Genomic DNA, 12,729 nt, shown 5'->3' with positions numbered 1-12,729 from the left:
GGGACACCCTGGGGCTGCCGCGCTGCGCCACCCCACTTGGCGTAGGAGCCGGCACGGACCATCGCCCCCGCAGCCCCAGCCCGGGGCTGTGCGGAGCGAGTCCTGATCTACAGGAGGGAGCTGGGGCTGCAGCAGGGGCCAAGGTGCACTCGTGCTGCCCACATTCTCTCCCCGACCACTTGAGCAATAGTGAGCATCAGTTGACTTTCGTGCTGTGTGCCCGTAGACGATAGTCCGCGGGGAACTGGCTCGGCGGACCCTAACCAACCCAAATCAGTAGCAGAGTCACTGCCTGGAAGGGTTCGTAAGCTCCGCAGGTGCGGGGCGCCCCGACACCTCCCATCCCGCCGCGGGCTCGCGAGTCGGCTTTGCGGCTCCCAAGACTGGGTTGGGGCGGCAGCTCCTCCCCTGCTGGAGGCCGAATTGTTCCCGAAGAGATAATGTTATCTCCACTTCCCTATCACAGACATTTTCTAGGACACGACCCTGGCAAAGTTAAATAGAGGCGGTTCCTTCCACGTTGTATTTCTCTGTGTACACATTGTACAGTTTTATATCCTTTTAAAACATGGGGGTTGGTGTAATAAAACATATCAGAGAGTAATCAGATGATAGGATGACATCCCTGAGTTGTCCAAGTTTTAAGGGACTTCCCACCGTCACTTCATACTCGTATTTGCAAGATCACCCTGTATCCCTTCAATAAATACTTACGGAGATGCATGGATAAAGGACCGGATACCTCTGTCTTTCGTGGCAGGAATTTCCAGCTGCCCTCTGGACTCTTGCTTTGCTGCGAAGGACACACACACAGCTTTAAAACCAGAGTAGAGAGGGCAGAGTCTGCCATCCCTTCTGCCTCAAGATGTCTGGGGGTGGGGGTGGAGTGAAGTCTACCTTGCAGAAGAGCTAAAATTTTTGGTAAAGTTTTAAAGAAAAATATCAACTATGAAGCACGAAATCGCGTTTGCCTAAAGCCAGCAGGAGAGGTCTCTCTTTTTATCACCTCGCCTCACTTTCACCTTCCCCTAGGCCAAGTTTGCCCCTCCCTCGGTCCAGGCCCCACTGGTTCTTCCCTCTGGTAATTTCACCATGTTGGGGGGACCCTAAGAAAACAGACAGCAGATAATTTTCTGTGTTTCTGCCTAGGCACATCAGCTCCTTCTAAAGTCATCCTAACAGCCACGTACCTGTTTTCCTCTAAGAAAAATGAAAGGGGCAGAATTCAAAAGCCTATCAGCTATCTGCCCCATTGCAAGGATTTGAACTTGCTGGCTGACCTTGACTGCTGCTTGTATCTATGGTCAAACCAAAGCAATATTCAACTTACATACAGTGTGTGTGCACTGTGATAAATCTGAATGGCTAAATTAGGTAAGGGCTTGTGTTTCCACGGTCTTTACCTGTTCTACTACCAAACCTCTTCCAATGTACTTCCTTTATGCTGGCTGTGGTGACACATGCTGTAATATCACTGCTCAGGGTGACTGCAGCAGGAGGGTTTCCAGTTCAAGCCAGGTCTAGGTGACTTAGTGAGGACCCATCTCTAAGAGTTGGGAATGTAGCTTAGTACAAAAGCTCTGGGTTCAATTCCACACCCTAAACAAGTGTACTTCTTGTATGTCCAATGAATATTTACAATTTGGGACAAATAGTCATTGATGGCATGCACTACTGGGAGCATTATGTCAGACTCCAAAAACCCAAAGGGCTTTTGTTAATTTCATGACAAGGAGCAGGGCTTGGCAGCAGATGCTCAGAACCTATGAGCAGTGCCCTCAGGGAGAGCAGGAGGGCAGTGACTGTGGGCAAAATTTGGGCCAGTCAGCAAGGGCCCAGCAAGGTGCCCAGCAAGGCCCAGGAACCAAGTGCCACATGTCCAGGAAACTGCCACAGCTCTGCCAGACGCCCCTTATCCACTTATATAACACATGCTCGCATGGTGTGTCCTTCGTGCCAAGTCCTGTTTGCTTCTTAGAGGGGACGTTGTCACAAGCAGTGGAGCATACAGGCGTGCATCACCTTTCTTTCAAACTGGCAACATCTCACAGTGAAACATGTTTGTATACGGTCTTGTGAGTGAAATAGGAAGTGCCCCGTCCAGAAATGCTTCAGCTGCAGCTCAGAAAACTGGATCACAGGCCCAGGTCTTGTAGAAGTCCAGCAGGCATGTGTTCCCTTGAAGTGAAAATTAAAAGAATAATGTAAGTTCTTGAAAAATGTGCTAAGTATCATCATGTAGTATAGAACCACATACTATCCCTAGAAGCCCAAGAAGACGCTACCTAATGAAAACCCCGGTTCTCCCCCCACACTGGAATCTACCCTGTGCTCTTTTCTGCTCTGGGGCTGAGAAGAATTTTGTGTTTAAATAACAAGGCCAGGGCCAGGGATTTAGCTCAGTGGCTCCACTGCCTGCCTTGCAAGTACAAGGTCCCTAATTCGATCCCTGGTACCAAAAAACAAACAAACAAAAAATAACAAGACCATCCGCAAGGTACAAGTACAAGACAGCCAAGCTCAGATTTTACATAGGAAACAACCCTAAAAATAGTGTAAAGGCAGAGCCTTTAAAATACTGCACTGAAACCAGACACGATGAGACATGCCTGTAATCCCAGAACTCTGGGAGGCTGAGGCTGAAAGATTGCAAGTTCAAACTCAGCCTTGACAATTTAGCAATTTACTGAGACCCTGTCTTAAAGTAAAAAAATTAAAAAGGACTGGCTTATAGCTCGGTGCAAAAGGCCTGAGTTCAATCCCCCAAATATGACAAAACAAAGTAAACTGCACTGAATTGAATCCTTTATAGATCTGTGCTAGGGAGATCTGGAAAGGCAGTGCTGGGCAGAATGATCAAGGCTCAGTGGCAAATATCCCTCAAGAAGGAAAATTTGTGCTCACAAATAAGAAATCTTGTATGTTGGTCTTTGCTGCTATGTGGCCAATCTCAGGTACTTCCAAGAATCTCCCAAGACAGGTGGATCATGTCCTTCTTGGAGGTCCAAACTTTTGACCATCACCATCCACATGTACTCCTTGTCTGTTTCTCTCATGCAGGCTGCTGCTAAACAGCCTGGACAGACTATCTGCCCTGAAAGATGTTTTCTTCCCTCTCAGTCTCACCAAGTAAAGAAGGCAGAAAGGGAGAGAAGGAGGGAGGGAGGAGAAGAGCAGAAACTATGTGATCCAGAATCATTTTCACTGTCACCCTTACTTTGATAGCCCCAAATAATGGGGGTTTTAGAAACCTGCAGACACTGGGGCCCTATGACCCTGGCTCTGCATCTGGGTTGTAACCTTGTTGTATACATAACTTTAAACAAGTCACATCTCAAAATTCCATTTTCTCATCTGAAAGTATGGGGATAATGAATGCTCCACGAGCCATAAAGAAGATGCCTGAGATTTTGTAGCACAGTCCAGCAGATCGCCAGTGTCCACTGTTTTCTCTCATCTTCAAGTAAATACTGGAATTTTATTTCCAGCCATCACACGGAACCTGGTTCAATGAAACAAGAACAGGTGGATAGATTATGCACAGTAGTATTAGTGCTTTTCCTTTTTTCTGCCACAGCATATTTAGGGTTTATATATTAATCCGCTAAATCTTATTGCTACCTTGGACATACACTATTCATTAACCCGTGTTTTTGGCTTTGCTTTTAATAATTCACTAGCTAATTTGTAACAATAATGACGCATTAGTTGAATTCAGACATGGGCAGCTGCTGTTCTTTGCCACTAGATGGCGTCTAACAATAGTAAGCTCTAAAACTACTGTGCCTATTCTGCTCAGGTAATGATTCTAAAGAATTAAATACAGGAAAAGAATATATTAGTTATATGTACCCATTATATGTGTATTTATTCAATTCTTTAAATATTGATGAGAAATCCAGAGCTGCCTTTAAGTTGGCAAACCACTTTCTTTCCTAATTTTAACTGTCATCTGTCACAAAATTTTAAAATTGTTAATTAAACTCTAAGCAGACTCAAAGTGCAAGACATTTCACAGTACATACCTGGTCATACCTCCCAAGTCTCTTACAAAATAGTAAGATACTGGGGGAAAAATAAAAACAATTGAAAGCACTATGGAGAAAATGACAAAGCAGACATACTGTCCTACCTGTCCTTATTTCATTCCACACCTGGGGACTGGGCACCTCATGGTAAACACTTTGGAGCGTGCCCTTGCTACCTTATAAAGACAGACTGCCAGGACAGCAGGATGAAAATGTTCGTTACATTTAACTCATGTAAGGGGATAGATGTTTGGGGATGTTTAAGAGTTACAAGGAAGAAATAGCAATTCATTTAAAATGCTCTGTTAAGATCAGGTAGCTTCTGCTCTCTAGCTCCCATGCAGAAAGTTCACACTTGCTCGTTCTGACATTTGGTTGTCTGTTTTTCAGCTGCACTTATAATTTCCTGGGCAGAAACGGGCTAGAGGAAGGTGAGGGAAAGAGACAGGAGAAGAAAAGGACCAAAATGTGAGGGGCAATCAGAAGGAAACAGGAGGAAAATAGGCATGGATAGAAGTACAAATTCTGTCTCCAAATCTGAAAATTAAATATTTGAACATACCTTTATGTTACTATGATACAGTGGTAAGCCCATTTTTTAATCAAAAGAGTAATGGAAACAAAAATACATAAAACAAAACCAAAACACCTTAGCACTCCTGATGCCAACATTTCCAGAAACTGGGAAATCAGGTGTGGAAGATGCAAAAAATGCTGGCTTACTGGTATGAAATTTCACTTCCTTCTTTCCAGAAATGCTGGAAAAGGACTAAGCAGTGGGCCTGTGGCAGACATCATTTTCATCCTCCTACAAAAAAAAAACAAAAAACATTTTTCTTTTGCCCATATCTCAGTGGTCTCATCTATTAGTTTTCCCAAAGCCTGGGTCCCCTTGCTAGCCATGACCCTTGTGATAAAGATACTGTCACTGCGCTCAATAGAAGGCCATAGGGCCCCTGTGAGTGCGCTCTCTCTCTCTCTCTCTCTCTCTCTCTCTCTCCCCTCCATGAGCCGACAGGGAATTGTTCCAGCTAGCCTGTCTGCATTGTTGAGGTCTCATCTATTAGTTTTCCCAAAGCCTGGGTCCCCTTGCTAGCCATGACCCTTGTGATAAAGATACTGTCACTGCGCTCAATAGAAGGCCATAGGGCCCCTGTGAGTGCGCTCTCTCTCTCTCTCTCTCTCTCTCTCTCTCTCTCCCCTCCATGAGCCGACAGGGAATTGTTCCAGCTAGCATGTCTGCATTGTTGCCATAAAGGGATACCAGTGTCCATATGTCTCAAGTCCTGTTTTCCTAGGACCTCTGGAAACTCTGCTTCTTGTGACCCTCACTTCAGTAAAAGCCGACCCACCCATTTACCTGTCGCATCAGTTAGGGCTTCTCCTCATGCTCCATCCAGCCCAGGCTCGGGCCCTTCCCTCTACTGCCTGTGTGTCTCTGGCATACATCTCTTTCCTGTACCATCACACCTGGCCCAAACAGCAGCAACAGTCTCATGAGCAGTGTGTCTTCCTGTCCCTAATCCACTTATCTTGCTGTGGTATCAGATCACCACCATCCCCTGCTTCAAAACCCCAGAGGCTTTTGGTTGGCCCGGGGAAAGCCCTGGTCCCTCCCTAGGACTCTGCACTGCTAGGAAACTATGGGTCGGTCATTCTATCTTCTCACTTTACCTGCAGCCTCCACCGACTTCTCTCTCCTGGCATCTCCCTCTCTACCCACCTCCATCTGTGGCTGTAGCAGGAGCAGTCCATGTCCATCTCACCGACCACAGATGTTGGTGATGGAGTTAAGTCCACTTGACTACCTGGGCCACTGTGAGAGCAGTTGTGAGGCCTGGGATGAGCCCGTAGCATTGTGTGAGACCACAGCCTGGAGGAATTCATCACCTGGTAGCTCTCGCCTCTCTGAGGATGGGAAACCTAGAAAATGCAAATGGGCTTTTATGTCTGTTACATGGGATGGAATCTCTGTTTCCTGGTGATCTTGCTGTGAAGCACGGTTCTTTGTCCATTCCACCTATTCTTTCCATTATCCCTCTAGCTATTTCCCAGAGGAAAGATATGAAAAGCATGCATTGAAGGTACACGTGTGAGTAATTACAATAAAGAGTCTCTCCAACTGTGCTCCAATACCCCAAAGCAGTTGCTTTAGTATGGTCATTGTTGGCATCTTTTCCCTACGTACCCCAAATCGTCAATAATACAGTATGATTGCTTAATTCATGAAATAAAATACAGTACAAAGCCAGTATTCTGGGACAGTATTGTTTTTATTTTAGTTGTTGCTCCAGATTGTTTTTGATTACCTGGTAATTATTCACCAAGCACCAGCATGGGTGGCCCGTGTCCCCAGGAGCAGGGGTCAGGTCATTGACACTGTCCTTCCTTCCACTGGCTATTACTCTCCATACTCCTCACTCTGTGCCTAAGAGGAAAGAAAGCCAGCTTTGTCCATGCCACCCATCGACATAGTAGCATTACCCTCTAAAGTGGAGGTTCCCACAAGTGCAGAGAATGCGTCATATTACACTTCATTTGCTCTTGCTCTGATCCTTTTGAGCTTGTGGTTTACCAGCAGGAAAATGCTAGAGGGGATGTACCCAAACAACATGAGACAACATACAATTATCATCTTCAGTATTCCCACTTGGAAAATTGACTAGTATTCATGTGGAACAATAAAATTAAATTTTCTGGCACTTTACTGCCACTTCACGGGTACAAAGAGAGGATGGGGAGGGGGGCATTGTGCTTTGAGAAGCAGACACCAAAGAAGAAAGTAGCTCAATATGCACTGGAAACACCATTGGAGCATGGAGCTGTTCATCCCAGCCAGGCTGTTTTCCTGCTTTCCTATAAAGAAATGTCACGAATCTCACTGTGTTTCATATTCCTCAGAGATCAAATAATCTCTCTCTAGCATTGCCACTTAAACACGTATATGTTGAACTTCTCATGTGAGCCAGGCACCACCAGGGGAGGGCAATGGAATGGGCTGGCCCATCTCGTAGGTGAAATGAGTGCACATCTAGTTTGATAGAGGAAAACCTTGAAAGAGTATGGAGCAGGTGACAAGGATGTAAATCAACCCAAGGATAAATGCTCATTCATTCACATTCTAAATTTACCCATCTGTCCAGTCGCCCATCCATTTATCAAACATCCCTAGTGTGCTGCTGTATGTCAAATGTTGTGTTAGGCACTGTGATTGCAAAGACGAATTCCATCCTGAGCAATGATGCATACATGTAACACCAGCTACGTGTAAGGATTGCCAGTTCAAAGCCTACTTGAGTAACTTAGCAAGATCTTATCTCAAAATATAAAAAGAGAAGGACAGAGCTAGTAATGTAGCTTAGTGGTGGAGTGCTTGCCTAGTGTTACGGTTATATCTAGATGTTCTCCCAGAGCCTCATGCATTCAAAGCAAGTCTTTGAAAAGGTGATTGAATCATGGGCTATTATAGCTGACTTGCTTTTAGGAGGTGGGATCTGGTCAGAAGAGGCAGGTCATGGGGGGCATGACTCCAAAGGGTATATCTTTCTTCCTGGCTCTTCCCTTCTTCTGCTCAGGCCCTTCCATTGTGCTACTGGAAGGATTGAAGCCTCTACAAACCATGAGTCAAAATGAACAACTCCTTCTTTAAATTGTGTGTGTTGAGTATTGTGTCTCAGTAACAAGAAAGTGATTAAGACAGATTTTGGTACCAGAGAAGAAGGATTATTGATGTGATACTACTTGACTATGCAATTGACAATCCTCTGGGTTCACTGAAGGAATTTGGAAAGGTTTGGAGATGCCAACTGAAAAATCAGTTCTAGAATGCTGTAAGACAATAACTTCATTAGAGATTCTGGGTGGAGCTCAGAAGACTAGAATGCTGATAGAAACAAAGATTGTAAAGACCAGGCTCAGAAGGTTTCATTTGGAAACAAGAACCCCATTGGCTGTTGGATTGCAGCCATGTGTGTTATGCTCTGGCAGAAAAATGTGTCTACATTTTGCTAAGTCCTACAACTTTGTGTAAGACTGAAATTAAGGAGGTAGACTGTGCTTGCTTTGGCAGCACATATACTAAAAACGGATGGTAGACTAATTAGGCCAGCAGCAGAAATTTCAAGGTAGCCTGATGTTCTGCTGTAGTATGGATACTGCTTGATCCTTCTAGCCAGGATTATACTGAAAATCAAGAGCAAAAAGTCCATTTGCAAAGTTTTCAGCTTCCCAAGAAGCAAAGTGCCTGTGAAGTTGGAGCAGAGCGTTGCTGAAAAATTCACATTAAAAAAAGAAGCCACATACTTTACAATAGGACAATACTTTGACAGCACATGAGGAACCACCAAGGTGCCCACCCTTGGATGGCTCAAAATTGCTAAAGTGAAAGACTTTTCTTTGACAGCCCCAGGGCACTGTGCTTGAGACCAGCAATCCAAGGAATTCGTTCCCTGGGATTTGGTTCATAATGCTCAACCATCCAGACACTCAGAAATTTCTGCAACCAAGGTACAAGGAACCCACTTACTTCTTTAACAAGTGGCAGACCTTGGTGGTATCCACATGGTGCTGGTTGTTTAGCCATGCTGAAAGCAAAAGTTGTGGGGTCAGAGAGATTTCCACCCATTTTCTAAGACCTGGGAGGCCAGGCAGTGTGCTCCTGAGAGATTAAAATGTTAAGCTCAAAGTGTAGTGGAGAACCCAGGAATTTGGAGCTGCTAGGAACATGATATGTTGGCTGAGGAAACTTACAGACCATGGGTGGATCTACCTCAAGAGGGAAGCCATGTAGAGTGCAACCTGGAAAGATGTGGGTTGGGGCCACCCAAGCTGATGAATCTTACATATTGCCACATCTTGCGCTGGAGGCAGAACCTGGAGCTAAAGGATTTAATGTTTGTCCTGCTGATTTGCCTTTCTTTTTTGGTCCTATTGGTTTCTATCCCCTTTTCCCTTTCTTTAGGAATAGTAATGTCTACCCTATGCCACTGTATGTTGGAAGTCGTCAACTTTCTTTTTATTTTTACAGGGGCTCATAGATAAGAGTTTACCTAAAGTCTCAGGGGACACTTTTGTCTTGGACTTTTCAGTAATGGTGGAACTGTTAGGACTTTGGCAACTCCTTGAGATGGACTAAATGCATGCTACAGAAAGAGACGTGAGTCTTTTGGAGGCCAGGGCAGAAAGTTATATTTTATATCTGGATGTCTTCCAAAAGCTTCATGTGCTCAAAGGTGGATCTTTTGAAAGGTGATTGAATTATAGGGTGTTATAGCTGACTTAGGGTTAGAAAATGGGACCTGATAGGAAGAGCAGGTCACTGGAGGCATGATCTGGAAGGGTGTATCATCTCATGATAAGGCTCTTCCTTCTTTCTATGCTTCCTGTCTGTCAGGAAGTTAGCAGCTTCCCTCCACCTGATCCTTCTATCATGCCTTCCTGCATTGGAGCCAGTCAACTATGGATTAAAACCATGGGCCAAAATAAACCTCTCCTCCTTTAAGTTTTGTGTTGGGTATTGAGTCTTAGTGGCAAGAACTATATCTAAGATACCTAGCATGTACAAGGCCTAGGATTTGATCTTCAGGACAGCCAAACAAACACAAAATGAATCGCAGTTCCATCACTAGTGAAAGAGACACACAAGTAAATAAGTAATTCTAAAAAGTAAAGGAGGGAGGGAAAGAAAAGAAAGTCAACAGGACTTAAATCAACGCTAGCAGCCAGGAAAAGACAGGATGCTAAGGTCAGCCTCAGAGAATGTCTGGCATTGGCCTGCGGGGAGGCTTCTGTTTGGGGTCCTTCAGATTCCTCTCAGAAATGTGTCCTCTTCTATTTCTCACTCACCTTCATTTACCACACCCCGCAGCTAACTGATAAAGTCAGTATTTCCCAAAATCTTAAATTTTCCACGGTGTTTGCTCAAGGTTAAAGTGTATGAAGGTTATTTTTAAATCTTTTTTTTTTTAGTACCGGGCATCGAACTCGGGTCCTTGCACTTTCAAGGCAGGCAGCGGAACCACTGAGCTAAATCCCCTGCCCCCTTGAAGGTTATTTTTTAACCAAACCTGGCAAAGTATTTTCCATTTTGGAATGAATGCAAAAAGAATTCTTTTACTCATTAGGTGAAATCTGAAGATCCTAAATAAATATTTAATTCTTAAAGGTCTTAAAGGTGGTCTTTACACCTGAAATTGTTGCATTACTAAGGTAACTTCTTTTTCTTTAACATTTAATCCATTTTTTTTATTTTCTGGTTTCAGAGATAAGCAAGAAAAATCAAATTTTATTGACAGACATGAGAAAATGTAAAGTCTAAGTCTCTGAATACTGCATAAACTCATCTTCACAGCCATGGACATGATTGCTAATGCTTAAATTCTTAAATATCATGTTGATCATTAATTATTTAAACCTATATATGATATATAATATTTATATAAGGATATATATTTTATATCCTTAGCTTAACCTGTTCGTGAAATCCTTAGTCAGCACTTGTACTAGCAAGTATTGAGCTTTGTAGGGAAATTCCATTTTAGCTTGAGAGGATATAGATTTTTTTCTATTTTTGTGTGTAGGTCTTACTATTATGCACCTGCTTTTCTACCCTCCTTCAGAACACAAAACTTAGCTAGCTGACCATGCTCCTTTGATTCTTTCCAAGACAAATATATCAAAGCAAGATATTATATGACTTTCACAGCTGTTGTGAAAAAATCCTTATCCTATAGTAGGAAAATGGAGAGCTCTAATTAAAAGGACAGTGCAGAAGAAAGGGCCTGCAGTTTGGCTTTCAGCTTGGGGACAGCTTGGCCTCCACAGACAATGTGACTGTATTATCCATCTTTGTTCTTCTCAGTGACTCACCTGCGACCATTTCAACACTTCTAGAATGAATGCTCTTTGTAACAGAACATCTATCATTCAGGTAAGACAGGTCTTACTACCAAGAAGCTGATAGAGGCTGTCCTATATGGAGTCCTGAATCTGTCCCCCACTGCTTCTGGCATCCTTGCCTGACCACCAGCTCTGCATCTGACCCTTGGTGGTGTGAAACTTCAGGGGTTGTAGCCCTCTCTGCCCCTCACCCAGTTCACTCAGTTCCACCTCTGTCTGAGCACTTGGTCTTTCTTTCTGCTTCTCTGTTCCCTCTGCACCAACTAGTAAGGGCTCCTGTTTGCTTTCTCTGGAACTACTGTAATAAAGTCCTTATTGGATTTTTCACTTCCACTTTTTTTCCTTCTAATCAATCCTACACTCAGTTGGGATATTAGGAATGACTTTTATGTTTTGATATCATTTTGTAATTTTCTGGGAAGACTATGTGCACACCAGGAGTGGTTTTTCTAGCAATATTGTCTGCACTTTTGTGCATAGACACATCATTTACCCATCTCAAGGTCCAGGGCCCAGCCTAAGGTTGGAGCAGTAGCTGGACTTAATACTTCAGTGACACAAGATGTGAAATGCAGTTTAAATTTTACCTCTGAAATACACTCCCAACATCTAAGGTGTAAGGAAAGAAATTCTACTATTGCTGACACATTCCAATAGCATGAAAGATCCTCCTGTAGGACTGTTCTCCGAATTGTCAGCCATCATGTTACCAGGTGTTGTGCTCCCTGAAGTGCACGTCCCAGCTGAGGTGTCCAGTGAACATCCATGTACTTGAGTCTGCAAATAGCTGGAGCCCTTTCCACCTCCTCTTCCTCCAGGCTCTTGTATCAGGGTGAGTGGCCTAGAGCAACTCAGCTCTATGCCTAGCTTTACCAGATTGAGCCGTATAGCAGCTCTAGTCTTCCTGGCTCAAAAATATCACATCATCTCTGCCAGCTTCTGGTTCCATCTCCTTCCGCGAAGGGCCAAGGTCGCCCTTTCAAGCGCATCTCTCACGTGGTCCGCCTGTCTGCTCGCCCCCAGCCCAGCTGCTAGCGCATTTCGCCGCCTACTGTTTGCACAGGCTGATGCATCTGTTCCACTCATGCTCTGCTCTCTTAAAATCCAGTTCAAAATGTGTGATGTCATAGAAAGTGGATGTATCTGCTTCAAAAACTTATAAGGGAATAAATCGCTTCGTCTTCACAATATGGATTTTTATCATGATATCATTGACACTCAAAATCTGTTGAGGGTCCTTCATCTATCAACTGTTTCCCAGTCAGCTCTAATTTAGAAGATTCTTGAAATAATTACCTGGTCGACTATAGTCTCTGCCATCTGATGCTGCCACCTGTCACTCTGTGTTCTGAAGCACTTGTCCTGCATGACCATCACAATGGCAGCCCTGGCATGAGTGAGTGAGTGACCCCCACATAGCTGCATGTGCTGTGCTTCCCCCAAGGCTAAATCCTGATAATACTCAGCTTTAGATCTTGCACCCCCTGCAGCCCTTGCCCTGATGCTGCCCAGAGGTCAAGGGCAAGAGGAGGTACCTGCATCTACAGATAACCTGAGTTCTGCCCACTGGACACTGGACTCCTCTGTGTTCCAGTTTGGCCCTTAAACAGCTTCATTCTAAAGCAGTTACTAAAAGTGGATGCACACAATAAATTAATTGTACTTATTCCTGTCTGGTTTTCAGTTAGGAAATGTGGGGCCATGACCTGGACCTATGTGTTGCTCTGAGATACAAGAGATGCCCATGTCTAACCCTTCTGTAGTTTCTCTGCCCTTTGTCAGCAACTAGCAAAGGAATCCATCC

The sequence above is a fragment of the Fukomys damarensis genome, unplaced genomic scaffold (genome assembly GCF_012274545.1).
Source record: "Fukomys damarensis isolate Sample0158 unplaced genomic scaffold, DMR_v1.0_HiC HiC_scaffold_10, whole genome shotgun sequence".
NCBI lineage: Eukaryota > Metazoa > Chordata > Mammalia > Rodentia > Bathyergidae > Fukomys > Fukomys damarensis.
Note: the sequence above shows the minus strand (reverse complement) of the source record.